The 27,699-nt window shown below is 43.1% G+C and overlaps 29 non-coding genes across 29 annotated transcripts; 13 read left to right on the top strand and 16 right to left on the bottom strand.

The window, feature by feature from the left end:
- The first annotated feature begins 1,369 nt into the window (after window positions 1-1,369).
- On the top strand, window positions 1,370-1,441 carry trnap-cgg (transfer RNA proline (anticodon CGG)). Its single transcript has one exon. It is a non-coding gene; the product is annotated as a tRNA-Pro (tRNA).
- Window positions 1,442-2,303: 862 nt separating this feature from the next.
- trnap-cgg (transfer RNA proline (anticodon CGG)) lies at window positions 2,304-2,375 on the top strand. Its single transcript has one exon. It is a non-coding gene; the product is annotated as a tRNA-Pro (tRNA).
- An 861-nt stretch (window positions 2,376-3,236) lies between these two features.
- trnap-cgg (transfer RNA proline (anticodon CGG)) lies at window positions 3,237-3,308 on the top strand. Its single transcript has one exon. It is a non-coding gene; the product is annotated as a tRNA-Pro (tRNA).
- An 861-nt stretch (window positions 3,309-4,169) lies between these two features.
- On the top strand, window positions 4,170-4,241 carry trnap-cgg (transfer RNA proline (anticodon CGG)). The gene has a single exon. It is a non-coding gene; the product is annotated as a tRNA-Pro (tRNA).
- Window positions 4,242-5,102: 861 nt separating this feature from the next.
- trnap-cgg (transfer RNA proline (anticodon CGG)) lies at window positions 5,103-5,174 on the top strand. The gene has a single exon. It is a non-coding gene; the product is annotated as a tRNA-Pro (tRNA).
- An 862-nt stretch (window positions 5,175-6,036) lies between these two features.
- trnap-cgg (transfer RNA proline (anticodon CGG)) lies at window positions 6,037-6,108 on the top strand. The gene has a single exon. It is a non-coding gene; the product is annotated as a tRNA-Pro (tRNA).
- Window positions 6,109-6,969: 861 nt separating this feature from the next.
- trnap-cgg (transfer RNA proline (anticodon CGG)) lies at window positions 6,970-7,041 on the top strand. Its single transcript has one exon. It is a non-coding gene; the product is annotated as a tRNA-Pro (tRNA).
- Window positions 7,042-7,902: 861 nt separating this feature from the next.
- trnap-cgg (transfer RNA proline (anticodon CGG)) lies at window positions 7,903-7,974 on the top strand. The gene has a single exon. It is a non-coding gene; the product is annotated as a tRNA-Pro (tRNA).
- Window positions 7,975-8,836: 862 nt separating this feature from the next.
- On the top strand, window positions 8,837-8,908 carry trnap-cgg (transfer RNA proline (anticodon CGG)). Its single transcript has one exon. It is a non-coding gene; the product is annotated as a tRNA-Pro (tRNA).
- An 861-nt stretch (window positions 8,909-9,769) lies between these two features.
- trnap-cgg (transfer RNA proline (anticodon CGG)) lies at window positions 9,770-9,841 on the top strand. Its single transcript has one exon. It is a non-coding gene; the product is annotated as a tRNA-Pro (tRNA).
- An 861-nt stretch (window positions 9,842-10,702) lies between these two features.
- trnap-cgg (transfer RNA proline (anticodon CGG)) lies at window positions 10,703-10,774 on the top strand. The gene has a single exon. It is a non-coding gene; the product is annotated as a tRNA-Pro (tRNA).
- Window positions 10,775-11,635: 861 nt separating this feature from the next.
- Window positions 11,636-11,707, top strand: trnap-cgg (transfer RNA proline (anticodon CGG)). The gene has a single exon. It is a non-coding gene; the product is annotated as a tRNA-Pro (tRNA).
- Window positions 11,708-12,568: 861 nt separating this feature from the next.
- Window positions 12,569-12,640, top strand: trnap-cgg (transfer RNA proline (anticodon CGG)). The gene has a single exon. It is a non-coding gene; the product is annotated as a tRNA-Pro (tRNA).
- A 664-nt stretch (window positions 12,641-13,304) lies between these two features.
- Window positions 13,305-13,376, bottom strand: trnap-cgg (transfer RNA proline (anticodon CGG)). The gene has a single exon. It is a non-coding gene; the product is annotated as a tRNA-Pro (tRNA).
- An 861-nt stretch (window positions 13,377-14,237) lies between these two features.
- Window positions 14,238-14,309, bottom strand: trnap-cgg (transfer RNA proline (anticodon CGG)). Its single transcript has one exon. It is a non-coding gene; the product is annotated as a tRNA-Pro (tRNA).
- An 861-nt stretch (window positions 14,310-15,170) lies between these two features.
- Window positions 15,171-15,242, bottom strand: trnap-cgg (transfer RNA proline (anticodon CGG)). Its single transcript has one exon. It is a non-coding gene; the product is annotated as a tRNA-Pro (tRNA).
- An 861-nt stretch (window positions 15,243-16,103) lies between these two features.
- On the bottom strand, window positions 16,104-16,175 carry trnap-cgg (transfer RNA proline (anticodon CGG)). Its single transcript has one exon. It is a non-coding gene; the product is annotated as a tRNA-Pro (tRNA).
- An 861-nt stretch (window positions 16,176-17,036) lies between these two features.
- Window positions 17,037-17,108, bottom strand: trnap-cgg (transfer RNA proline (anticodon CGG)). The gene has a single exon. It is a non-coding gene; the product is annotated as a tRNA-Pro (tRNA).
- Window positions 17,109-17,969: 861 nt separating this feature from the next.
- On the bottom strand, window positions 17,970-18,041 carry trnap-cgg (transfer RNA proline (anticodon CGG)). The gene has a single exon. It is a non-coding gene; the product is annotated as a tRNA-Pro (tRNA).
- An 861-nt stretch (window positions 18,042-18,902) lies between these two features.
- On the bottom strand, window positions 18,903-18,974 carry trnap-cgg (transfer RNA proline (anticodon CGG)). The gene has a single exon. It is a non-coding gene; the product is annotated as a tRNA-Pro (tRNA).
- An 861-nt stretch (window positions 18,975-19,835) lies between these two features.
- On the bottom strand, window positions 19,836-19,907 carry trnap-cgg (transfer RNA proline (anticodon CGG)). The gene has a single exon. It is a non-coding gene; the product is annotated as a tRNA-Pro (tRNA).
- An 861-nt stretch (window positions 19,908-20,768) lies between these two features.
- On the bottom strand, window positions 20,769-20,840 carry trnap-cgg (transfer RNA proline (anticodon CGG)). The gene has a single exon. It is a non-coding gene; the product is annotated as a tRNA-Pro (tRNA).
- Window positions 20,841-21,701: 861 nt separating this feature from the next.
- Window positions 21,702-21,773, bottom strand: trnap-cgg (transfer RNA proline (anticodon CGG)). The gene has a single exon. It is a non-coding gene; the product is annotated as a tRNA-Pro (tRNA).
- Window positions 21,774-22,634: 861 nt separating this feature from the next.
- trnap-cgg (transfer RNA proline (anticodon CGG)) lies at window positions 22,635-22,706 on the bottom strand. The gene has a single exon. It is a non-coding gene; the product is annotated as a tRNA-Pro (tRNA).
- Window positions 22,707-23,567: 861 nt separating this feature from the next.
- On the bottom strand, window positions 23,568-23,639 carry trnap-cgg (transfer RNA proline (anticodon CGG)). Its single transcript has one exon. It is a non-coding gene; the product is annotated as a tRNA-Pro (tRNA).
- Window positions 23,640-24,500: 861 nt separating this feature from the next.
- Window positions 24,501-24,572, bottom strand: trnap-cgg (transfer RNA proline (anticodon CGG)). Its single transcript has one exon. It is a non-coding gene; the product is annotated as a tRNA-Pro (tRNA).
- An 861-nt stretch (window positions 24,573-25,433) lies between these two features.
- Window positions 25,434-25,505, bottom strand: trnap-cgg (transfer RNA proline (anticodon CGG)). The gene has a single exon. It is a non-coding gene; the product is annotated as a tRNA-Pro (tRNA).
- Window positions 25,506-26,366: 861 nt separating this feature from the next.
- Window positions 26,367-26,438, bottom strand: trnap-cgg (transfer RNA proline (anticodon CGG)). The gene has a single exon. It is a non-coding gene; the product is annotated as a tRNA-Pro (tRNA).
- Window positions 26,439-27,300: 862 nt separating this feature from the next.
- trnap-cgg (transfer RNA proline (anticodon CGG)) lies at window positions 27,301-27,372 on the bottom strand. The gene has a single exon. It is a non-coding gene; the product is annotated as a tRNA-Pro (tRNA).
- Between the last annotated feature and the right edge of the window lie 327 nt (window positions 27,373-27,699).

Raw genomic sequence — 27,699 nt, forward strand, 5'->3', positions numbered from 1 at the left:
GGTGTGACATCAGGCAGTTATGGTAGCATTGAGAAGCATCCAGTGCAAAATACGTGGACATTTCTAGTTTAATACTGACAGATTCCAATGTTGTTGTTTTTTTATTCACATACCGGTGCGGTGCGTCAATCGGATCAATGAAATGAGATCCATAGATTTTGATGCCTACTTTTTCATTGTTAAAATCTACATTTAGCTCTTTCTTAATTTGTTTCTTGCTGTTACAGCTAATGAAGATTGAATCTGAAAGACTCAGCAGATGAATTACAGAGTATTTGAACTGAAACCTGGTCAACTGCTTGGAAGATAGCTATGCTCACAGTATATAACCACCGCTCACGTGATTCACTGTGGCCTGGAACAATCGACCCGTCAATCCATGTTCCTCGACCGTCATTGCCTGGCGAATGCAAAACAATGTCTTTGAAATAAATGGATCGTTGGGACTAGGGTATGATTCTCGCTTCGGGGTGGCGAGAGGTCCCGGTTCAAATCCCGGATGAGCCCTTTTAAAGAGCCTTTAACAATCTGTGACAGGCGGATCTTGGGCAACTGGTTGGAGGGACGACTTCCACCACTGGAGTGCAGGACCAGGTGGATGAGTGAATAAGGCAATGGACTGCTAATCCATTGTGCTCTGCACTAGTGGCTTCAGCATCGCACAACATTTATTAATTTCTTCCTTGGTTAAAAATCTGAAATTTTACCGGGACATAGGTTACCTTCAGACGAGTCCCGTGACATTTGTGGGGGTCGTAGAGCAAAACTGAGAACAGCATTGTGTTTGCGAGAGTCTCCCCTTTCCATAGAATGGTCAAACTATGTTGTAGGTCAAACCCTTCGGAAGCTACAGACATTTGTATGAGAAGACTGATTTCCCGGGATGTGTCATGTTTTGTACAAATATTGCTCTCGCTCTGCCACATTTCACCAAAGATGCAGAGGTGTGACATCAGCAGTTATGGTAGCATTGAGAAGCATCCAGTGCAAAATACGTGACATTTCTAGTTTAATACTGACAGATTCCAATGTTTTTTTATTTTTATTCACATACCGGTGCGTCAATCGGATCAAATGAAATGAGATCCAATAGATTTTGATGCCTACTTTTTCATTGTTAAAATCTACATTTAGCTCTTTCTTAATTTGTTTCTTGCTGTTACAGCTAATGAAGATTGAATCTGAAAGACTCAGCAGATGAATTACAGAGTATTTGAACTGAAACCTGGTCAACTGCTTGGAAGATAGCTATGCTCACAAGTATACCACCAGCACTCACGTGATTCACTGTGGCCTGGCAACATCGACCCGTCAATCCATGTCCTCACCGTCATTGCTGGCGACTGCAAAACAATGTCTTGAAATAAATGGCTCGTTGGTCTAGGGGTATGATTCTCGCTTCGGGTGCGAGAGGTCCCGGGTTCAAATCCCGGATGAGCCCTTTTAAAGAGCCTTTAACAATCTGAGACAGGCGGATCTTGGGCAACTGGTTGGAGGGACGACTTCCACCACTGGAGTGCAGGACCAGGTGGATGAGTGAATAAGGCAATGGACTGCTAATCCATTGTGCTCTGCACTAGTGGCTTCAGCATCGCACAACATTTATTAATTTCTTCCTTGGTTAAAAAATCTGTAATTTTACCGGGACATAGGTTACCTTCAGACGAGTCCCGTGACATTTGTGGGGGTCGTAGAGCAAAACTGAGAACAGCATTGTGTTTGCGAGAGTCTCCCCTTTCCATAGAATGGTCAAACTATGTTGTAGGTCAAACCCTTCGGAAGCTACAGACATTTGTATGAGAAGACTGATTTCCCGGGATGTGTCATGTTTTGACAAATATTGCTCTCGCTCTGCCACATTTCACCAAAGATGCAGAGGTGTGACATCAGCAGTTATGGTAGCATTGAGAAGAATCCAGTGCAAAATACGTGACATTTCTAGTTTAATACTGACAGATTCCAATGTTTTTTTTATTTTTATTCACATACCGGTGCGTCAATCGGATCAAATGAAATGAGATCCAATAGATTTTGATGCCTACTTTTCATTGTTAAAATCTACATTTAGCTCTTTCTTAATTTGTTTCTTGCTGTTACAGCTAATGAAGATTGAATCTGAAAGACTCAGCAGATGAATTACAGAGTATTTGAACTGAAACCTGGTCAACTGCTTGGAAGATAGCTATGCTCACAAGTATACCACCAGCACTCACGTGATTCACTGTGGCCTGGCAACATCGACCCGTCAATCCATGTCCTCACCGTCATTGCTGGCGACTGCAAAACAATGTCTTGAAATAAATGGCTCGTTGGTCTAGGGGTATGATTCTCGCTTCGGGTGCGAGAGGTCCCGGGTTCAAATCCCGGATGAGCCCTTTTAAAGAGCCTTTAACAATCTGAGACAGGCGGATCTTGGGCAACTGGTTGGAGGGACGACTTCCACCACTGGAGTGCAGGACCAGGTGGATGAGTGAATAAGGCAATGGACTGCTAATCCATTGTGCTCTGCACTAGTGGCTTCAGCATCGCACAACATTTATTAATTTCTTCCTTGGTTAAAAAATCTGTAATTTTACCGGGACATAGGTTACCTTCAGACGAGTCCCGTGACATTTGTGGGGGTCGTAGAGCAAAACTGAGAACAGCATTGTGTTTGCGAGAGTCTCCCCTTTCCATAGAATGGTCAAACTATGTTGTAGGTCAAACCCTTCGGAAGCTACAGACATTTGTATGAGAAGACTGATTTCCCGGGATGTGTCATGTTTTGACAAATATTGCTCTCGCTCTGCCACATTTCACCAAAGATGCAGAGGTGTGACATCAGCAGTTATGGTAGCATTGAGAAGCATCCAGTGCAAAATACGTGACATTTCTAGTTTAATACTGACAGATTCCAATGTTTTTTTTTTTTATTCACATACCGGTGCGTCAATCGGATCAAATGAAATGAGATCCAATAGATTTTGATGCCTACTTTTTCATTGTTAAAATCTACATTTAGCTCTTTCTTAATTTGTTTCTTGCTGTTACAGCTAATGAAGATTGAATCTGAAAGACTCAGCAGATGAATTACAGAGTATTTGAACTGAAACCTGGTCAACTGCTTGGAAGATAGCTATGCTCACAAGTATACCACCAGCACTCACGTGATTCACTGTGGCCTGGCAACATCGACCCGTCAATCCATGTCCTCACCGTCATTGCTGGCGACTGCAAAACAATGTCTTGAAATAAATGGCTCGTTGGTCTAGGGGTATGATTCTCGCTTCGGGTGCGAGAGGTCCCGGGTTCAAATCCCGGATGAGCCCTTTTAAAGAGCCTTTAACAATCTGAGACAGGCGGATCTTGGGCAACTGGTTGGAGGGACGACTTCCACCACTGGAGTGCAGGACCAGGTGGATGAGTGAATAAGGCAATGGACTGCTAATCCATTGTGCTCTGCACTAGTGGCTTCAGCATCGCACAACATTTATTAATTTCTTCCTTGGTTAAAAAATCTGTAATTTTACCGGGACATAGGTTACCTTCAGACGAGTCCCGTGACATTTGTGGGGGTCGTAGAGCAAAACTGAGAACAGCATTGTGTTTGCGAGAGTCTCCCCTTTCCATAGAATGGTCAAACTATGTTGTAGGTCAAACCCTTCGGAAGCTACAGACATTTGTATGAGAAGACTGATTTCCCGGGATGTGTCATGTTTTGACAAATATTGCTCTCGCTCTGCCACATTTCACCAAAGATGCAGAGGTGTGACATCAGCAGTTATGGTAGCATTGAGAAGCATCCAGTGCAAAATACGTGACATTTCTAGTTTAATACTGACAGATTCCAATGTTTTTTTTTTTTATTCACATACCGGTGCGTCAATCGGATCAAATGAAATGAGATCCAATAGATTTTGATGCCTACTTTTTCATTGTTAAAATCTACATTTAGCTCTTTCTTAATTTGTTTCTTGCTGTTACAGCTAATGAAGATTGAATCTGAAAGACTCAGCAGATGAATTACAGAGTATTTGAACTGAAACCTGGTCAACTGCTTGGAAGATAGCTATGCTCACAAGTATACCACCAGCACTCACGTGATTCACTGTGGCCTGGCAACATCGACCCGTCAATCCATGTCCTCACCGTCATTGCTGGCGACTGCAAAACAATGTCTTGAAATAAATGGCTCGTTGGTCTAGGGGTATGATTCTCGCTTCGGGTGCGAGAGGTCCCGGGTTCAAATCCCGGATGAGCCCTTTTAAAGAGCCTTTAACAATCTGAGACAGGCGGATCTTGGGCAACTGGTTGGAGGGACGACTTCCACCACTGGAGTGCAGGACCAGGTGGATGAGTGAATAAGGCAATGGACTGCTAATCCATTGTGCTCTGCACTAGTGGCTTCAGCATCGCACAACATTTATTAATTTCTTCCTTGGTTAAAAAATCTGTAATTTTACCGGGACATAGGTTACCTTCAGACGAGTCCCGTGACATTTGTGGGGGTCGTAGAGCAAAACTGAGAACAGCATTGTGTTTGCGAGAGTCTCCCCTTTCCATAGAATGGTCAAACTATGTTGTAGGTCAAACCCTTCGGAAGCTACAGACATTTGTATGAGAAGACTGATTTCCCGGGATGTGTCATGTTTTGACAAATATTGCTCTCGCTCTGCCACATTTCACCAAAGATGCAGAGGTGTGACATCAGCAGTTATGGTAGCATTGAGAAGCATCCAGTGCAAAATACGTGACATTTCTAGTTTAATACTGACAGATTCCAATGTTTTTTTTTTTTATTCACATACCGGTGCGTCAATCGGATCAAATGAAATGAGATCCAATAGATTTTGATGCCTACTTTTTCATTGTTAAAATCTACATTTAGCTCTTTCTTAATTTGTTTCTTGCTGTTACAGCTAATGAAGATTGAATCTGAAAGACTCAGCAGATGAATTACAGAGTATTTGAACTGAAACCTGGTCAACTGCTTGGAAGATAGCTATGCTCACAAGTATACCACCAGCACTCACGTGATTCACTGTGGCCTGGCAACATCGACCCGTCAATCCATGTCCTCACCGTCATTGCTGGCGACTGCAAAACAATGTCTTGAAATAAATGGCTCGTTGGTCTAGGGGTATGATTCTCGCTTCGGGTGCGAGAGGTCCCGGGTTCAAATCCCGGATGAGCCCTTTTAAAGAGCCTTTAACAATCTGAGACAGGCGGATCTTGGGCAACTGGTTGGAGGGACGACTTCCACCACTGGAGTGCAGGACCAGGTGGATGAGTGAATAAGGCAATGGACTGCTAATCCATTGTGCTCTGCACTAGTAGGCTTCAGCATTGCACAACATTTATTAATTTCTTCCTTGGTTAAAAAATCTGTAATTTTACCGGGACATAGGTTACCTTCAGACGAGTCCCGTGACATTTGTGGGGGTCGTAGAGCAAAACTGAGAACAGCATTGTGTTTGCGAGAGTCTCCCCTTTCCATAGAATGGTCAAACTATGTTGTAGGTCAAACCCTTCGGAAGCTACAGACATTTGTATGAGAAGACTGATTTCCCGGGATGTGTCATGTTTTGTCAAATATTGCTCTCGCTCTGCCACATTTCACCAAAGATGCAGAGGTGTGACATCAGCAGTTATGGTAGCATTGAGAAGCATCCAGTGCAAAATACGTGACATTTCTAGTTTAATACTGACAGATTCCAATGTTTTTTTTTTTTATTCACATACCGGTGCGTCAATCGGATCAAATGAAATGAGATCCAATAGATTTTGATGCCTACTTTTTCATTGTTAAAATCTACATTTAGCTCTTTCTTAATTTGTTTCTTGCTGTTACAGCTAATGAAGATTGAATCTGAAAGACTCAGCAGATGAATTACAGAGTATTTGAACTGAAACCTGGTCAACTGCTTGGAAGATAGCTATGCTCACAAGTATACCACCAGCACTCACGTGATTCACTGTGGCCTGGCAACATCGACCCGTCAATCCATGTCCTCACCGTCATTGCTGGCGACTGCAAAACAATGTCTTGAAATAAATGGCTCGTTGGTCTAGGGGTATGATTCTCGCTTCGGGTGCGAGAGGTCCCGGGTTCAAATCCCGGATGAGCCCTTTTAAAGAGCCTTTAACAATCTGAGACAGGCGGATCTTGGGCAACTGGTTGGAGGGACGACTTCCACCACTGGAGTGCAGGACCAGGTGGATGAGTGAATAAGGCAATGGACTGCTAATCCATTGTGCTCTGCACTATAGGCTTCAGCATTGCACAACATTTATTAATTTCTTCCTTGGTTAAAAAATCTGTAATTTTACCGGGACATAGGTTACCTTCAGACGAGTCCCGTGACATTTGTGGGGGTCGTAGAGCAAAACTGAGAACAGCATTGTGTTTGCGAGAGTCTCCCCTTTCCATAGAATGGTCAAACTATGTTGTAGGTCAAACCCTTCGGAAGCTACAGACATTTGTATGAGAAGACTGATTTCCCGGGATGTGTCATGTTTTGTCAAATATTGCTCTCGCTCTGCCACATTTCACCAAAGATGCAGAGGTGTGACATCAGCAGTTATGGTAGCATTGAGAAGCATCCAGTGCAAAATACGTGACATTTCTAGTTTAATACTGACAGATTCCAATGTTTTTTTTTTTTATTCACATACCGGTGCGTCAATCGGATCAAATGAAATGAGATCCAATAGATTTTGATGCCTACTTTTTCATTGTTAAAATCTACATTTAGCTCTTTCTTAATTTGTTTCTTGCTGTTACAGCTAATGAAGATTGAATCTGAAAGACTCAGCAGATGAATTACAGAGTATTTGAACTGAAACCTGGTCAACTGCTTGGAAGATAGCTATGCTCACAAGTATACCACCAGCACTCACGTGATTCACTGTGGCCTGGCAACATCGACCCGTCAATCCATGTCCTCACCGTCATTGCTGGCGACTGCAAAACAATGTCTTGAAATAAATGGCTCGTTGGTCTAGGGGTATGATTCTCGCTTCGGGTGCGAGAGGTCCCGGGTTCAAATCCCGGATGAGCCCTTTTAAAGAGCCTTTAACAATCTGAGACAGGCGGATCTTGGGCAACTGGTTGGAGGGACGACTTCCACCACTGGAGTGCAGGACCAGGTGGATGAGTGAATAAGGCAATGGACTGCTAATCCATTGTGCTCTGCACTATAGGCTTCAGCATTGCACAACATTTATTAATTTCTTCCTTGGTTAAAAAATCTGTAATTTTACCGGGACATAGGTTACCTTCAGACGAGTCCCGTGACATTTGTGGGGGTCGTAGAGCAAAACTGAGAACAGCATTGTGTTTGCGAGAGTCTCCCCTTTCCATAGAATGGTCAAACTATGTTGTAGGTCAAACCCTTCGGAAGCTACAGACATTTGTATGAGAAGACTGATTTCCCGGGATGTGTCATGTTTTGTCAAATATTGCTCTCGCTCTGCCACATTTCACCAAAGATGCAGAGGTGTGACATCAGCAGTTATGGTAGCATTGAGAAGCATCCAGTGCAAAATACGTGACATTTCTAGTTTAATACTGACAGATTCCAATGTTTTTTTTTTTTATTCACATACCGGTGCGTCAATCGGATCAAATGAAATGAGATCCAATAGATTTTGATGCCTACTTTTTCATTGTTAAAATCTACATTTAGCTCTTTCTTAATTTGTTTCTTGCTGTTACAGCTAATGAAGATTGAATCTGAAAGACTCAGCAGATGAATTACAGAGTATTTGAACTGAAACCTGGTCAACTGCTTGGAAGATAGCTATGCTCACAAGTATACCACCAGCACTCACGTGATTCACTGTGGCCTGGCAACATCGACCCGTCAATCCATGTCCTCACCGTCATTGCTGGCGACTGCAAAACAATGTCTTGAAATAAATGGCTCGTTGGTCTAGGGGTATGATTCTCGCTTCGGGTGCGAGAGGTCCCGGGTTCAAATCCCGGATGAGCCCTTTTAAAGAGCCTTTAACAATCTGAGACAGGCGGATCTTGGGCAACTGGTTGGAGGGACGACTTCCACCACTGGAGTGCAGGACCAGGTGGATGAGTGAATAAGGCAATGGACTGCTAATCCATTGTGCTCTGCACTAGTAGGCTTCAGCATTGCACAACATTTATTAATTTCTTCCTTGGTTAAAAAATCTGTAATTTTACCGGGACATAGGTTACCTTCAGACGAGTCCCGTGACATTTGTGGGGGTCGTAGAGCAAAACTGAGAACAGCATTGTGTTTGCGAGAGTCTCCCCTTTCCATAGAATGGTCAAACTATGTTGTAGGTCAAACCCTTCGGAAGCTACAGACATTTGTATGAGAAGACTGATTTCCCGGGATGTGTCATGTTTTGTCAAATATTGCTCTCGCTCTGCCACATTTCACCAAAGATGCAGAGGTGTGACATCAGCAGTTATGGTAGCATTGAGAAGCATCCAGTGCAAAATACGTGACATTTCTAGTTTAATACTGACAGATTCCAATGTTGTTTTTTTTTATTCACATACCGGTGCGTCAATCGGATCAAATGAAATGAGATCCAATAGATTTTGATGCCTACTTTTTCATTGTTAAAATCTACATTTAGCTCTTTCTTAATTTGTTTCTTGCTGTTACAGCTAATGAAGATTGAATCTGAAAGACTCAGCAGATGAATTACAGAGTATTTGAACTGAAACCTGGTCAACTGCTTGGAAGATAGCTATGCTCACAAGTATACCACCAGCACTCACGTGATTCACTGTGGCCTGGCAACATCGACCCGTCAATCCATGTCCTCACCGTCATTGCTGGCGACTGCAAAACAATGTCTTGAAATAAATGGCTCGTTGGTCTAGGGGTATGATTCTCGCTTCGGGTGCGAGAGGTCCCGGGTTCAAATCCCGGATGAGCCCTTTTAAAGAGCCTTTAACAATCTGAGACAGGCGGATCTTGGGCAACTGGTTGGAGGGACGACTTCCACCACTGGAGTGCAGGACCAGGTGGATGAGTGAATAAGGCAATGGACTGCTAATCCATTGTGCTCTGCACTATAGGCTTCAGCATTGCACAACATTTATTAATTTCTTCCTTGGTTAAAAAATCTGTAATTTTACCGGGACATAGGTTACCTTCAGACGAGTCCCGTGACATTTGTGGGGGTCGTAGAGCAAAACTGAGAACAGCATTGTGTTTGCGAGAGTCTCCCCTTTCCATAGAATGGTCAAACTATGTTGTAGGTCAAACCCTTCGGAAGCTACAGACATTTGTATGAGAAGACTGATTTCCCGGGATGTGTCATGTTTTGTCAAATATTGCTCTCGCTCTGCCACATTTCACCAAAGATGCAGAGGTGTGACATCAGCAGTTATGGTAGCATTGAGAAGCATCCAGTGCAAAATACGTGACATTTCTAGTTTAATACTGACAGATTCCAATGTTTTTTTTTTTTATTCACATACCGGTGCGTCAATCGGATCAAATGAAATGAGATCCAATAGATTTTGATGCCTACTTTTTCATTGTTAAAATCTACATTTAGCTCTTTCTTAATTTGTTTCTTGCTGTTACAGCTAATGAAGATTGAATCTGAAAGACTCAGCAGATGAATTACAGAGTATTTGAACTGAAACCTGGTCAACTGCTTGGAAGATAGCTATGCTCACAAGTATACCACCAGCACTCACGTGATTCACTGTGGCCTGGCAACATCGACCCGTCAATCCATGTCCTCACCGTCATTGCTGGCGACTGCAAAACAATGTCTTGAAATAAATGGCTCGTTGGTCTAGGGGTATGATTCTCGCTTCGGGTGCGAGAGGTCCCGGGTTCAAATCCCGGATGAGCCCTTTTAAAGAGCCTTTAACAATCTGAGACAGGCGGATCTTGGGCAACTGGTTGGAGGGACGACTTCCACCACTGGAGTGCAGGACCAGGTGGATGAGTGAATAAGGCAATGGACTGCTAATCCATTGTGCTCTGCACTATAGGCTTCAGCATTGCACAACATTTATTAATTTCTTCCTTGGTTAAAAAATCTGTAATTTTACCGGGACATAGGTTACCTTCAGACGAGTCCCGTGACATTTGTGGGGGTCGTAGAGCAAAACTGAGAACAGCATTGTGTTTGCGAGAGTCTCCCCTTTCCATAGAATGGTCAAACTATGTTGTAGGTCAAACCCTTCGGAAGCTACAGACATTTGTATGAGAAGACTGATTTCCCGGGATGTGTCATGTTTTGACAAATATTGCTCTCGCTCTGCCACATTTCACCAAAGATGCAGAGGTGTGACATCAGCAGTTATGGTAGCATTGAGAAGCATCCAGTGCAAAATACGTGACATTTCTAGTTTAATACTGACAGATTCCAATGTTTTTTTTTTTTATTCACATACCGGTGCGTCAATCGGATCAAATGAAATGAGATCCAATAGATTTTGATGCCTACTTTTTCATTGTTAAAATCTACATTTAGCTCTTTCTTAATTTGTTTCTTGCTGTTACAGCTAATGAAGATTGAATCTGAAAGACTCAGCAGATGAATTACAGAGTATTTGAACTGAAACCTGGTCAACTGCTTGGAAGATAGCTATGCTCACAAGTATACCACCAGCACTCACGTGATTCACTGTGGCCTGGCAACATCGACCCGTCAATCCATGTCCTCACCGTCATTGCTGGCGACTGCAAAACAATGTCTTGAAATAAATGGCTCGTTGGTCTAGGGGTATGATTCTCGCTTCGGGTGCGAGAGGTCCCGGGTTCAAATCCCGGATGAGCCCTTTTAAAGAGCCTTTAACAATCTGAGACAGGCGGATCTTGGGCAACTGGTTGGAGGGACGACTTCCACCACTGGAGTGCAGGACCAGGTGGATGAGTGAATAAGGCAATGGACTGCTAATCCATTGTGCTCTGCACTATAGGCTTCAGCATTGCACAACATTTATTAATTTCTTCCTTGGTTAAAAAATCTGTAATTTTACCGGGACATAGGTTACCTTCAGACGAGTCCCGTGACATTTGTGGGGGTCGTAGAGCAAAACTGAGAACAGCATTGTGTTTGCGAGAGTCTCCCCTTTCCATAGAATGGTCAAACTATGTTGTAGGTCAAACCCTTCGGAAGCTACAGACATTTGTATGAGAAGACTGATTTCCCGGGATGTGTCATGTTTTGTCAAATATTGCTCTCGCTCTGCCACATTTCACCAAAGATGCAGAGGTGTGACATCAGCAGTTATGGTAGCATTGAGAAGCATCCAGTGCAAAATACGTGACATTTCTAGTTTAATACTGACAGATTCCAATGTTTTTTTTTTTTATTCACATACCGGTGCGTCAATCGGATCAAATGAAATGAGATCCAATAGATTTTGATGCCTACTTTTTCATTGTTAAAATCTACATTTAGCTCTTTCTTAATTTGTTTCTTGCTGTTACAGCTAATGAAGATTGAATCTGAAAGACTCAGCAGATGAATTACAGAGTATTTGAACTGAAACCTGGTCAACTGCTTGGAAGATAGCTATGCTCACAAGTATACCACCAGCACTCACGTGATTCACTGTGGCCTGGCAACATCGACCCGTCAATCCATGTCCTCACCGTCATTGCTGGCGACTGCAAAACAATGTCTTGAAATAAATGGCTCGTTGGTCTAGGGGTATGATTCTCGCTTCGGGTGCGAGAGGTCCCGGGTTCAAATCCCGGATGAGCCCTTTTAAAGAGCCTTTAACAATCTGAGACAGGCGGATCTTGGGCAACTGGTTGGAGGGACGACTTCCACCACTGGAGTGCAGGACCAGGTGGATGAGTGAATAAGGCAATGGACTGCTAATCCATTGTGCTCTGCACTATAGGCTTCAGCATTGCACAACATTTATTAATTTCTTCCTTGGTTAAAAAATCTGTAATTTTACCGGGACATAGGTTACCTTCAGACGAGTCCCGTGACATTTGTGGGGGTCGTAGAGCAAAACTGAGAACAGCATTGTGTTTGCGAGAGTCTCCCCTTTCCATAGAATGGTCAAACTATGTTGTAGGTCAAACCCTTCGGAAGCTACAGACATTTGTATGAGAAGACTGATTTCCCGGGATGTGTCATGTTTTGTCAAATATTGCTCTCGCTCTGCCACATTTCACCAAAGATGCAGAGGTGTGACATCAGCAGTTATGGTAGCATTGAGAAGCATCCAGTGCAAAATACGTGACATTTCTAGTTTAATACTGACAGATTCCAATGTTGTTTTTTTTTATTCACATACCGGTGCGTCAATCGGATCAAATGAAATGAGATCCAATAGATTTTGATGCCTACTTTTTCATTGTTAAAATCTACATTTAGCTCTTTCTTAATTTGTTTCTTGCTGTTACAGCTAATGAAGATTGAATCTGAAAGACTCAGCAGATGAATTACAGAGTATTTGAACTGAAACCTGGTCAACTGCTTGGAAGATAGCTATGCTCACAAGTATACCACCAGCACTCACGTGATTCACTGTGGCCTGGCAACATCGACCCGTCAATCCATGTCCTCACCGTCATTGCTGGCGACTGCAAAACAATGTCTTGAAATAAATGGCTCGTTGGTCTAGGGGTATGATTCTCGCTTCGGGTGCGAGAGGTCCCGGGTTCAAATCCCGGATGAGCCCTTTTAAAGAGCCTTTAACAATCTGAGACAGGCGGATCTTGGGCAACTGGTTGGAGGGACGACTTCCACCACTGGAGTGCAGGACCAGGTGGATGAGTGAATAAGGCAATGGACTGCTAATCCATTGTGCTCTGCACTATAGGCTTCAGCATTGCACAACATTTATTAATTTCTTCCTTGGTTAAAAAATCTGTAATTTTACCGGGACATAGGTTACCTTCAGACGAGTCCCGTGACATTTGTGGGGGTCGTAGAGCAAAACTGAGAACAGCATTGTGTTTGCGAGAGTCTCCCCTTTCCATAGAATGGTCAAACTATGTTGTAGGTCAAACCCTTCGGAAGCTACAGACATTTGTATGAGAAGACTGATTTCCCGGGATGTGTCATGTTTTGTCAAATATTGCCTCTCGCTCTGCCACATTTCACCAAAGATGCAGAGGTGTGACATCAGCAGTTATGGTAGCATTGAGAAGATCCAGTGCAAAATACGTGACATTCTAGTTTAATACTGACAGATTCCAATGTTTTTTTTATTTTTATTCACATACCGGTGCGTCAATCGGATCAAATGAAATGAGATCCAATAGATTTTGATGCCTACTTTTCATTGTTAAAATCTACATTTAGCTCTTTCTTAATTTGTTTCTTGCTGTTACTCTTTAAAAGGGCTCATCCGGGATTTGAACCCGGGACCTCTCGCACCCGAAGCGAGAATCATACCCCTAGACCAACGAGCCATTTATTTCAAGACATTGTTTTGCAGTCGCCAGCAATGACGGTGAGGACATGGATTGACGGGTCGATGTTGCCAGGCCACAGTGAATCACGTGAGTGCTGGTGGTATACTTGTGAGCATAGCTATCTTCCAAGCAGTTGACCAGGTTTCAGTTCAAATACTCTGTAATTCATCTGCTGAGTCTTTCAGATTCAATCTTCATTAGCTGTAACAGCAAGAAACAAATTAAGAAAGAGCTAAATGTAGATTTTAACAATGAAAAAGTAGGCATCAAAATCTATTGGATCTCATTTCATTTGATCCGATTGACGCACCGGTATGTGAATAAAAAAAAAAAACATTGGAATCTGTCAGTATTAAACTAGAAATGTCACGTATTTTGCACTGGATGCTTCTCAATGCTACCATAACTGCTGATGTCACACCTCTGCATCTTTGGTGAAATGTGGCAGAGCGAGAGCAATATTTGACAAAACATGACACATCCCGGGAAATCAGTCTTCTCATACAAATGTCTGTAGCTTCCGAAGGGTTTGACCTACAACATAGTTTGACCATTCTATGGAAAGGGGAGACTCTCGCAAACACAATGCTGTTCTCAGTTTTGCTCTACGACCCCCACAAATGTCACGGGACTCGTCTGAAGGTAACCTATGTCCCGGTAAAATTACAGATTTTTTAACCAAGGAAGAAATTAATAAATGTTGTGCAATGCTGAAGCCTATAGTGCAGAGCACAATGGATTAGCAGTCCATTGCCTTATTCACTCATCCACCTGGTCCTGCACTCCAGTGGTGGAAGTCGTCCCTCCAACCAGTTGCCCAAGATCCGCCTGTCTCAGATTGTTAAAGGCTCTTTAAAAGGGCTCATCCGGGATTTGAACCCGGGACCTCTCGCACCCGAAGCGAGAATCATACCCCTAGACCAACGAGCCATTTATTTCAAGACATTGTTTTGCAGTCGCCAGCAATGACGGTGAGGACATGGATTGACGGGTCGATGTTGCCAGGCCACAGTGAATCACGTGAGTGCTGGTGGTATACTTGTGAGCATAGCTATCTTCCAAGCAGTTGACCAGGTTTCAGTTCAAATACTCTGTAATTCATCTGCTGAGTCTTTCAGATTCAATCTTCATTAGCTGTAACAGCAAGAAACAAATTAAGAAAGAGCTAAATGTAGATTTTAACAATGAAAAAGTAGGCATCAAAATCTATTGGATCTCATTTCATTTGATCCGATTGACGCACCGGTATGTGAATAAAAAAAAAAAACATTGGAATCTGTCAGTATTAAACTAGAAATGTCACGTATTTTGCACTGGATGCTTCTCAATGCTACCATAACTGCTGATGTCACACCTCTGCATCTTTGGTGAAATGTGGCAGAGCGAGAGCAATATTTGACAAAACATGACACATCCCGGGAAATCAGTCTTCTCATACAAATGTCTGTAGCTTCCGAAGGGTTTGACCTACAACATAGTTTGACCATTCTATGGAAAGGGGAGACTCTCGCAAACACAATGCTGTTCTCAGTTTTGCTCTACGACCCCCACAAATGTCACGGGACTCGTCTGAAGGTAACCTATGTCCCGGTAAAATTACAGATTTTTTAACCAAGGAAGAAATTAATAAATGTTGTGCAATGCTGAAGCCTATAGTGCAGAGCACAATGGATTAGCAGTCCATTGCCTTATTCACTCATCCACCTGGTCCTGCACTCCAGTGGTGGAAGTCGTCCCTCCAACCAGTTGCCCAAGATCCGCCTGTCTCAGATTGTTAAAGGCTCTTTAAAAGGGCTCATCCGGGATTTGAACCCGGGACCTCTCGCACCCGAAGCGAGAATCATACCCCTAGACCAACGAGCCATTTATTTCAAGACATTGTTTTGCAGTCGCCAGCAATGACGGTGAGGACATGGATTGACGGGTCGATGTTGCCAGGCCACAGTGAATCACGTGAGTGCTGGTGGTATACTTGTGAGCATAGCTATCTTCCAAGCAGTTGACCAGGTTTCAGTTCAAATACTCTGTAATTCATCTGCTGAGTCTTTCAGATTCAATCTTCATTAGCTGTAACAGCAAGAAACAAATTAAGAAAGAGCTAAATGTAGATTTTAACAATGAAAAAGTAGGCATCAAAATCTATTGGATCTCATTTCATTTGATCCGATTGACGCACCGGTATGTGAATAAAAAAAAAAAACATTGGAATCTGTCAGTATTAAACTAGAAATGTCACGTATTTTGCACTGGATGCTTCTCAATGCTACCATAACTGCTGATGTCACACCTCTGCATCTTTGGTGAAATGTGGCAGAGCGAGAGCAATATTTGACAAAACATGACACATCCCGGGAAATCAGTCTTCTCATACAAATGTCTGTAGCTTCCGAAGGGTTTGACCTACAACATAGTTTGACCATTCTATGGAAAGGGGAGACTCTCGCAAACACAATGCTGTTCTCAGTTTTGCTCTACGACCCCCACAAATGTCACGGGACTCGTCTGAAGGTAACCTATGTCCCGGTAAAATTACAGATTTTTTAACCAAGGAAGAAATTAATAAATGTTGTGCAATGCTGAAGCCACTAGTGCAGAGCACAATGGATTAGCAGTCCATTGCCTTATTCACTCATCCACCTGGTCCTGCACTCCAGTGGTGGAAGTCGTCCCTCCAACCAGTTGCCCAAGATCCGCCTGTCTCAGATTGTTAAAGGCTCTTTAAAAGGGCTCATCCGGGATTTGAACCCGGGACCTCTCGCACCCGAAGCGAGAATCATACCCCTAGACCAACGAGCCATTTATTTCAAGACATTGTTTTGCAGTCGCCAGCAATGACGGTGAGGACATGGATTGACGGGTCGATGTTGCCAGGCCACAGTGAATCACGTGAGTGCTGGTGGTATACTTGTGAGCATAGCTATCTTCCAAGCAGTTGACCAGGTTTCAGTTCAAATACTCTGTAATTCATCTGCTGAGTCTTTCAGATTCAATCTTCATTAGCTGTAACAGCAAGAAACAAATTAAGAAAGAGCTAAATGTAGATTTTAACAATGAAAAAGTAGGCATCAAAATCTATTGGATCTCATTTCATTTGATCCGATTGACGCACCGGTATGTGAATAAAAAAAAACAACATTGGAATCTGTCAGTATTAAACTAGAAATGTCACGTATTTTGCACTGGATGCTTCTCAATGCTACCATAACTGCTGATGTCACACCTCTGCATCTTTGGTGAAATGTGGCAGAGCGAGAGCAATATTTGTCAAAACATGACACATCCCGGGAAATCAGTCTTCTCATACAAATGTCTGTAGCTTCCGAAGGGTTTGACCTACAACATAGTTTGACCATTCTATGGAAAGGGGAGACTCTCGCAAACACAATGCTGTTCTCAGTTTTGCTCTACGACCCCCACAAATGTCACGGGACTCGTCTGAAGGTAACCTATGTCCCGGTAAAATTACAGATTTTTTAACCAAGGAAGAAATTAATAAATGTTGTGCAATGCTGAAGCCTATAGTGCAGAGCACAATGGATTAGCAGTCCATTGCCTTATTCACTCATCCACCTGGTCCTGCACTCCAGTGGTGGAAGTCGTCCCTCCAACCAGTTGCCCAAGATCCGCCTGTCTCAGATTGTTAAAGGCTCTTTAAAAGGGCTCATCCGGGATTTGAACCCGGGACCTCTCGCACCCGAAGCGAGAATCATACCCCTAGACCAACGAGCCATTTATTTCAAGACATTGTTTTGCAGTCGCCAGCAATGACGGTGAGGACATGGATTGACGGGTCGATGTTGCCAGGCCACAGTGAATCACGTGAGTGCTGGTGGTATACTTGTGAGCATAGCTATCTTCCAAGCAGTTGACCAGGTTTCAGTTCAAATACTCTGTAATTCATCTGCTGAGTCTTTCAGATTCAATCTTCATTAGCTGTAACAGCAAGAAACAAATTAAGAAAGAGCTAAATGTAGATTTTAACAATGAAAAAGTAGGCATCAAAATCTATTGGATCTCATTTCATTTGATCCGATTGACGCACCGGTATGTGAATAAAAAAAAAAAACATTGGAATCTGTCAGTATTAAACTAGAAATGTCACGTATTTTGCACTGGATGCTTCTCAATGCTACCATAACTGCTGATGTCACACCTCTGCATCTTTGGTGAAATGTGGCAGAGCGAGAGCAATATTTGACAAAACATGACACATCCCGGGAAATCAGTCTTCTCATACAAATGTCTGTAGCTTCCGAAGGGTTTGACCTACAACATAGTTTGACCATTCTATGGAAAGGGGAGACTCTCGCAAACACAATGCTGTTCTCAGTTTTGCTCTACGACCCCCACAAATGTCACGGGACTCGTCTGAAGGTAACCTATGTCCCGGTAAAATTACAGATTTTTTAACCAAGGAAGAAATTAATAAATGTTGTGCAATGCTGAAGCCTATAGTGCAGAGCACAATGGATTAGCAGTCCATTGCCTTATTCACTCATCCACCTGGTCCTGCACTCCAGTGGTGGAAGTCGTCCCTCCAACCAGTTGCCCAAGATCCGCCTGTCTCAGATTGTTAAAGGCTCTTTAAAAGGGCTCATCCGGGATTTGAACCCGGGACCTCTCGCACCCGAAGCGAGAATCATACCCCTAGACCAACGAGCCATTTATTTCAAGACATTGTTTTGCAGTCGCCAGCAATGACGGTGAGGACATGGATTGACGGGTCGATGTTGCCAGGCCACAGTGAATCACGTGAGTGCTGGTGGTATACTTGTGAGCATAGCTATCTTCCAAGCAGTTGACCAGGTTTCAGTTCAAATACTCTGTAATTCATCTGCTGAGTCTTTCAGATTCAATCTTCATTAGCTGTAACAGCAAGAAACAAATTAAGAAAGAGCTAAATGTAGATTTTAACAATGAAAAAGTAGGCATCAAAATCTATTGGATCTCATTTCATTTGATCCGATTGACGCACCGGTATGTGAATAAAAAAAAAAAACATTGGAATCTGTCAGTATTAAACTAGAAATGTCACGTATTTTGCACTGGATGCTTCTCAATGCTACCATAACTGCTGATGTCACACCTCTGCATCTTTGGTGAAATGTGGCAGAGCGAGAGCAATATTTGACAAAACATGACACATCCCGGGAAATCAGTCTTCTCATACAAATGTCTGTAGCTTCCGAAGGGTTTGACCTACAACATAGTTTGACCATTCTATGGAAAGGGGAGACTCTCGCAAACACAATGCTGTTCTCAGTTTTGCTCTACGACCCCCACAAATGTCACGGGACTCGTCTGAAGGTAACCTATGTCCCGGTAAAATTACAGATTTTTTAACCAAGGAAGAAATTAATAAATGTTGTGCAATGCTGAAGCCTATAGTGCAGAGCACAATGGATTAGCAGTCCATTGCCTTATTCACTCATCCACCTGGTCCTGCACTCCAGTGGTGGAAGTCGTCCCTCCAACCAGTTGCCCAAGATCCGCCTGTCTCAGATTGTTAAAGGCTCTTTAAAAGGGCTCATCCGGGATTTGAACCCGGGACCTCTCGCACCCGAAGCGAGAATCATACCCCTAGACCAACGAGCCATTTATTTCAAGACATTGTTTTGCAGTCGCCAGCAATGACGGTGAGGACATGGATTGACGGGTCGATGTTGCCAGGCCACAGTGAATCACGTGAGTGCTGGTGGTATACTTGTGAGCATAGCTATCTTCCAAGCAGTTGACCAGGTTTCAGTTCAAATACTCTGTAATTCATCTGCTGAGTCTTTCAGATTCAATCTTCATTAGCTGTAACAGCAAGAAACAAATTAAGAAAGAGCTAAATGTAGATTTTAACAATGAAAAAGTAGGCATCAAAATCTATTGGATCTCATTTCATTTGATCCGATTGACGCACCGGTATGTGAATAAAAAAAAAAAACATTGGAATCTGTCAGTATTAAACTAGAAATGTCACGTATTTTGCACTGGATGCTTCTCAATGCTACCATAACTGCTGATGTCACACCTCTGCATCTTTGGTGAAATGTGGCAGAGCGAGAGCAATATTTGACAAAACATGACACATCCCGGGAAATCAGTCTTCTCATACAAATGTCTGTAGCTTCCGAAGGGTTTGACCTACAACATAGTTTGACCATTCTATGGAAAGGGGAGACTCTCGCAAACACAATGCTGTTCTCAGTTTTGCTCTACGACCCCCACAAATGTCACGGGACTCGTCTGAAGGTAACCTATGTCCCGGTAAAATTACAGATTTTTTAACCAAGGAAGAAATTAATAAATGTTGTGCAATGCTGAAGCCTATAGTGCAGAGCACAATGGATTAGCAGTCCATTGCCTTATTCACTCATCCACCTGGTCCTGCACTCCAGTGGTGGAAGTCGTCCCTCCAACCAGTTGCCCAAGATCCGCCTGTCTCAGATTGTTAAAGGCTCTTTAAAAGGGCTCATCCGGGATTTGAACCCGGGACCTCTCGCACCCGAAGCGAGAATCATACCCCTAGACCAACGAGCCATTTATTTCAAGACATTGTTTTGCAGTCGCCAGCAATGACGGTGAGGACATGGATTGACGGGTCGATGTTGCCAGGCCACAGTGAATCACGTGAGTGCTGGTGGTATACTTGTGAGCATAGCTATCTTCCAAGCAGTTGACCAGGTTTCAGTTCAAATACTCTGTAATTCATCTGCTGAGTCTTTCAGATTCAATCTTCATTAGCTGTAACAGCAAGAAACAAATTAAGAAAGAGCTAAATGTAGATTTTAACAATGAAAAAGTAGGCATCAAAATCTATTGGATCTCATTTCATTTGATCCGATTGACGCACCGGTATGTGAATAAAAAAAAAAAACATTGGAATCTGTCAGTATTAAACTAGAAATGTCACGTATTTTGCACTGGATGCTTCTCAATGCTACCATAACTGCTGATGTCACACCTCTGCATCTTTGGTGAAATGTGGCAGAGCGAGAGCAATATTTGACAAAACATGACACATCCCGGGAAATCAGTCTTCTCATACAAATGTCTGTAGCTTCCGAAGGGTTTGACCTACAACATAGTTTGACCATTCTATGGAAAGGGGAGACTCTCGCAAACACAATGCTGTTCTCAGTTTTGCTCTACGACCCCCACAAATGTCACGGGACTCGTCTGAAGGTAACCTATGTCCCGGTAAAATTACAGATTTTTTAACCAAGGAAGAAATTAATAAATGTTGTGCAATGCTGAAGCCTATAGTGCAGAGCACAATGGATTAGCAGTCCATTGCCTTATTCACTCATCCACCTGGTCCTGCACTCCAGTGGTGGAAGTCGTCCCTCCAACCAGTTGCCCAAGATCCGCCTGTCTCAGATTGTTAAAGGCTCTTTAAAAGGGCTCATCCGGGATTTGAACCCGGGACCTCTCGCACCCGAAGCGAGAATCATACCCCTAGACCAACGAGCCATTTATTTCAAGACATTGTTTTGCAGTCGCCAGCAATGACGGTGAGGACATGGATTGACGGGTCGATGTTGCCAGGCCACAGTGAATCACGTGAGTGCTGGTGGTATACTTGTGAGCATAGCTATCTTCCAAGCAGTTGACCAGGTTTCAGTTCAAATACTCTGTAATTCATCTGCTGAGTCTTTCAGATTCAATCTTCATTAGCTGTAACAGCAAGAAACAAATTAAGAAAGAGCTAAATGTAGATTTTAACAATGAAAAAGTAGGCATCAAAATCTATTGGATCTCATTTCATTTGATCCGATTGACGCACCGGTATGTGAATAAAAAAAAAAAACATTGGAATCTGTCAGTATTAAACTAGAAATGTCACGTATTTTGCACTGGATGCTTCTCAATGCTACCATAACTGCTGATGTCACACCTCTGCATCTTTGGTGAAATGTGGCAGAGCGAGAGCAATATTTGACAAAACATGACACATCCCGGGAAATCAGTCTTCTCATACAAATGTCTGTAGCTTCCGAAGGGTTTGACCTACAACATAGTTTGACCATTCTATGGAAAGGGGAGACTCTCGCAAACACAATGCTGTTCTCAGTTTTGCTCTACGACCCCCACAAATGTCACGGGACTCGTCTGAAGGTAACCTATGTCCCGGTAAAATTACAGATTTTTTAACCAAGGAAGAAATTAATAAATGTTGTGCAATGCTGAAGCCTATAGTGCAGAGCACAATGGATTAGCAGTCCATTGCCTTATTCACTCATCCACCTGGTCCTGCACTCCAGTGGTGGAAGTCGTCCCTCCAACCAGTTGCCCAAGATCCGCCTGTCTCAGATTGTTAAAGGCTCTTTAAAAGGGCTCATCCGGGATTTGAACCCGGGACCTCTCGCACCCGAAGCGAGAATCATACCCCTAGACCAACGAGCCATTTATTTCAAGACATTGTTTTGCAGTCGCCAGCAATGACGGTGAGGACATGGATTGACGGGTCGATGTTGCCAGGCCACAGTGAATCACGTGAGTGCTGGTGGTATACTTGTGAGCATAGCTATCTTCCAAGCAGTTGACCAGGTTTCAGTTCAAATACTCTGTAATTCATCTGCTGAGTCTTTCAGATTCAATCTTCATTAGCTGTAACAGCAAGAAACAAATTAAGAAAGAGCTAAATGTAGATTTTAACAATGAAAAAGTAGGCATCAAAATCTATTGGATCTCATTTCATTTGATCCGATTGACGCACCGGTATGTGAATAAAAAAAAAAAACATTGGAATCTGTCAGTATTAAACTAGAAATGTCACGTATTTTGCACTGGATGCTTCTCAATGCTACCATAACTGCTGATGTCACACCTCTGCATCTTTGGTGAAATGTGGCAGAGCGAGAGCAATATTTGACAAAACATGACACATCCCGGGAAATCAGTCTTCTCATACAAATGTCTGTAGCTTCCGAAGGGTTTGACCTACAACATAGTTTGACCATTCTATGGAAAGGGGAGACTCTCGCAAACACAATGCTGTTCTCAGTTTTGCTCTACGACCCCCACAAATGTCACGGGACTCGTCTGAAGGTAACCTATGTCCCGGTAAAATTACAGATTTTTTAACCAAGGAAGAAATTAATAAATGTTGTGCAATGCTGAAGCCTATAGTGCAGAGCACAATGGATTAGCAGTCCATTGCCTTATTCACTCATCCACCTGGTCCTGCACTCCAGTGGTGGAAGTCGTCCCTCCAACCAGTTGCCCAAGATCCGCCTGTCTCAGATTGTTAAAGGCTCTTTAAAAGGGCTCATCCGGGATTTGAACCCGGGACCTCTCGCACCCGAAGCGAGAATCATACCCCTAGACCAACGAGCCATTTATTTCAAGACATTGTTTTGCAGTCGCCAGCAATGACGGTGAGGACATGGATTGACGGGTCGATGTTGCCAGGCCACAGTGAATCACGTGAGTGCTGGTGGTATACTTGTGAGCATAGCTATCTTCCAAGCAGTTGACCAGGTTTCAGTTCAAATACTCTGTAATTCATCTGCTGAGTCTTTCAGATTCAATCTTCATTAGCTGTAACAGCAAGAAACAAATTAAGAAAGAGCTAAATGTAGATTTTAACAATGAAAAAGTAGGCATCAAAATCTATTGGATCTCATTTCATTTGATCCGATTGACGCACCGGTATGTGAATAAAAAAAAAAAACATTGGAATCTGTCAGTATTAAACTAGAAATGTCACGTATTTTGCACTGGATGCTTCTCAATGCTACCATAACTGCTGATGTCACACCTCTGCATCTTTGGTGAAATGTGGCAGAGCGAGAGCAATATTTGACAAAACATGACACATCCCGGGAAATCAGTCTTCTCATACAAATGTCTGTAGCTTCCGAAGGGTTTGACCTACAACATAGTTTGACCATTCTATGGAAAGGGGAGACTCTCGCAAACACAATGCTGTTCTCAGTTTTGCTCTACGACCCCCACAAATGTCACGGGACTCGTCTGAAGGTAACCTATGTCCCGGTAAAATTACAGATTTTTTAACCAAGGAAGAAATTAATAAATGTTGTGCAATGCTGAAGCCTATAGTGCAGAGCACAATGGATTAGCAGTCCATTGCCTTATTCACTCATCCACCTGGTCCTGCACTCCAGTGGTGGAAGTCGTCCCTCCAACCAGTTGCCCAAGATCCGCCTGTCTCAGATTGTTAAAGGCTCTTTAAAAGGGCTCATCCGGGATTTGAACCCGGGACCTCTCGCACCCGAAGCGAGAATCATACCCCTAGACCAACGAGCCATTTATTTCAAGACATTGTTTTGCAGTCGCCAGCAATGACGGTGAGGACATGGATTGACGGGTCGATGTTGCCAGGCCACAGTGAATCACGTGAGTGCTGGTGGTATACTTGTGAGCATAGCTATCTTCCAAGCAGTTGACCAGGTTTCAGTTCAAATACTCTGTAATTCATCTGCTGAGTCTTTCAGATTCAATCTTCATTAGCTGTAACAGCAAGAAACAAATTAAGAAAGAGCTAAATGTAGATTTTAACAATGAAAAAGTAGGCATCAAAATCTATTGGATCTCATTTCATTTGATCCGATTGACGCACCGGTATGTGAATAAAAAAAAACAACATTGGAATCTGTCAGTATTAAACTAGAAATGTCACGTATTTTGCACTGGATGCTTCTCAATGCTACCATAACTGCTGATGTCACACCTCTGCATCTTTGGTGAAATGTGGCAGAGCGAGAGCAATATTTGACAAAACATGACACATCCCGGGAAATCAGTCTTCTCATACAAATGTCTGTAGCTTCCGAAGGGTTTGACCTACAACATAGTTTGACCATTCTATGGAAAGGGGAGACTCTCGCAAACACAATGCTGTTCTCAGTTTTGCTCTACGACCCCCACAAATGTCACGGGACTCGTCTGAAGGTAACCTATGTCCCGGTAAAATTACAGATTTTTTAACCAAGGAAGAAATTAATAAATGTTGTGCAATGCTGAAGCCTATAGTGCAGAGCACAATGGATTAGCAGTCCATTGCCTTATTCACTCATCCACCTGGTCCTGCACTCCAGTGGTGGAAGTCGTCCCTCCAACCAGTTGCCCAAGATCCGCCTGTCTCAGATTGTTAAAGGCTCTTTAAAAGGGCTCATCCGGGATTTGAACCCGGGACCTCTCGCACCCGAAGCGAGAATCATACCCCTAGACCAACGAGCCATTTATTTCAAGACATTGTTTTGCAGTCGCCAGCAATGACGGTGAGGACATGGATTGACGGGTCGATGTTGCCAGGCCACAGTGAATCACGTGAGTGCTGGTGGTATACTTGTGAGCATAGCTATCTTCCAAGCAGTTGACCAGGTTTCAGTTCAAATACTCTGTAATTCATCTGCTGAGTCTTTCAGATTCAATCTTCATTAGCTGTAACAGCAAGAAACAAATTAAGAAAGAGCTAAATGTAGATTTTAACAATGAAAAAGTAGGCATCAAAATCTATTGGATCTCATTTCATTTGATCCGATTGACGCACCGGTATGTGAATAAAAAAAAAAAACATTGGAATCTGTCAGTATTAAACTAGAAATGTCACGTATTTTGCACTGGATGCTTCTCAATGCTACCATAACTGCTGATGTCACACCTCTGCATCTTTGGTGAAATGTGGCAGAGCGAGAGCAATATTTGACAAAACATGACACATCCCGGGAAATCAGTCTTCTCATACAAATGTCTGTAGCTTCCGAAGGGTTTGACCTACAACATAGTTTGACCATTCTATGGAAAGGGGAGACTCTCGCAAACACAATGCTGTTCTCAGTTTTGCTCTACGACCCCCACAAATGTCACGGGACTCGTCTGAAGGTAACCTATGTCCCGGTAAAATTACAGATTTTTTAACCAAGGAAGAAATTAATAAATGTTGTGCAATGCTGAAGCCTATAGTGCAGAGCACAATGGATTAGCAGTCCATTGCCTTATTCACTCATCCACCTGGTCCTGCACTCCAGTGGTGGAAGTCGTCCCTCCAACCAGTTGCCCAAGATCCGCCTGTCTCAGATTGTTAAAGGCTCTTTAAAAGGGCTCATCCGGGATTTGAACCCGGGACCTCTCGCACCCGAAGCGAGAATCATACCCCTAGACCAACGAGCCATTTATTTCAAGACATTGTTTTGCAGTCGCCAGCAATGACGGTGAGGACATGGATTGACGGGTCGATGTTGCCAGGCCACAGTGAATCACGTGAGTGCTGGTGGTATACTTGTGAGCATAGCTATCTTCCAAGCAGTTGACCAGGTTTCAGTTCAAATACTCTGTAATTCATCTGCTGAGTCTTTCAGATTCAATCTTCATTAGCTGTAACAGCAAGAAACAAATTAAGAAAGAGCTAAATGTAGATTTTAACAATGAAAAAGTAGGCATCAAAATCTATTGGATCTCATTTCATTTGATCCGATTGACGCACCGGTATGTGAATAAAAAAAAAAAACATTGGAATCTGTCAGTATTAAACTAGAAATGTCACGTATTTTGCACTGGATGCTTCTCAATGCTACCATAACTGCTGATGTCACACCTCTGCATCTTTGGTGAAATGTGGCAGAGCGAGAGCAATATTTGACAAAACATGACACATCCCGGGAAATCAGTCTTCTCATACAAATGTCTGTAGCTTCCGAAGGGTTTGACCTACAACATAGTTTGACCATTCTATGGAAAGGGGAGACTCTCGCAAACACAATGCTGTTCTCAGTTTTGCTCTACGACCCCCACAAATGTCACGGGACTCGTCTGAAGGTAACCTATGTCCCGGTAAAATTACAGATTTTTTAACCAAGGAAGAAATTAATAAATGTTGTGCAATGCTGAAGCCTATAGTGCAGAGCACAATGGATTAGCAGTCCATTGCCTTATTCACTCATCCACCTGGTCCTGCACTCCAGTGGTGGAAGTCGTCCCTCCAACCAGTTGCCCAAGATCCGCCTGTCTCAGATTGTTAAAGGCTCTTTAAAAGGGCTCATCCGGGATTTGAACCCGGGACCTCTCGCACCCGAAGCGAGAATCATACCCCTAGACCAACGAGCCATTTATTTCAAGACATTGTTTTGCAGTCGCCAGCAATGACGGTGAGGACATGGATTGACGGGTCGATGTTGCCAGGCCACAGTGAATCACGTGAGTGCTGGTGGTATACTTGTGAGCATAGCTATCTTCCAAGCAGTTGACCAGGTTTCAGTTCAAATACTCTGTAATTCATCTGCTGAGTCTTTCAGATTCAATCTTCATTAGCTGTAACAGCAAGAAACAAATTAAGAAAGAGCTAAATGTAGATTTTAACAATGAAAAAGTAGGCATCAAAATCTATTGGATCTCATTTCATTTGATCCGATTGACGCACCGGTATGTGAATAAAAAAAAAAAAACATTGGAATCTGTCAGTATTAAACTAGAAATGTCACGTATTTTGCACTGGATGCTTCTCAATGCTACCATAACTGCTGATGTCACACCTCTGCATCTTTGGTGAAATGTGGCAGAGCGAGAGCAATATTTGACAAAACATGACACATCCCGGGAAATCAGTCTTCTCATACAAATGTCTGTAGCTTCCGAAGGGTTTGACCTACAACATAGTTTGACCATTCTATGGAAAGGGGAGACTCTCGCAAACACAATGCTGTTCTCAGTTTTGCTCTACGACCCCCACAAATGTCACGGGACTCGTCTGAAGGTAACCTATGTCCCGGTAAAATTACAGATTTTTTAACCAAGGAAGAAATTAATAAATGTTGTGCAATGCTGAAGCCTATAGTGCAGAGCACAATGGATTAGCAGTCCATTGCCTTATTCACTCATCCACCTGGTCCTGCACTCCAGTGGTGGAAGTCGTCCCTCCAACCAGTTGCCCAAGATCCGCCTGTCTCAGATTGTTAAAGGCTCTTTAAAAGGGCTCATCCGGGATTTGAACCCGGGACCTCTCGCACCCGAAGCGAGAATCATACCCCTAGACCAACGAGCCATTTATTTCAAGACATTGTTTTGCAGTCGCCAGCAATGACGGTGAGGACATGGATTGACGGGTCGATGTTGCCAGGCCACAGTGAATCACGTGAGTGCTGGTGGTATACTTGTGAGCATAGCTATCTTCCAAGCAGTTGACCAGGTTTCAGTTCAAATACTCTGTAATTCATCTGCTGAGTCTTTCAGATTCAATCTTCATTAGCTGTAACAGCAAGAAACAAATTAAGAAAGAGCTAAATGTAGATTTTAACAATGAAAAAGTAGGCATCAAAATCTATTGGATCTCATTTCATTTGATCCGATTGACGCACCGGTATGTGAATAA

The sequence above is a fragment of the Oncorhynchus kisutch genome, unplaced genomic scaffold, assembly GCF_002021735.2.
Source record: "Oncorhynchus kisutch isolate 150728-3 unplaced genomic scaffold, Okis_V2 scaffold1997, whole genome shotgun sequence".
Classification (NCBI taxonomy): Eukaryota; Metazoa; Chordata; class Actinopteri; order Salmoniformes; family Salmonidae; genus Oncorhynchus; species Oncorhynchus kisutch.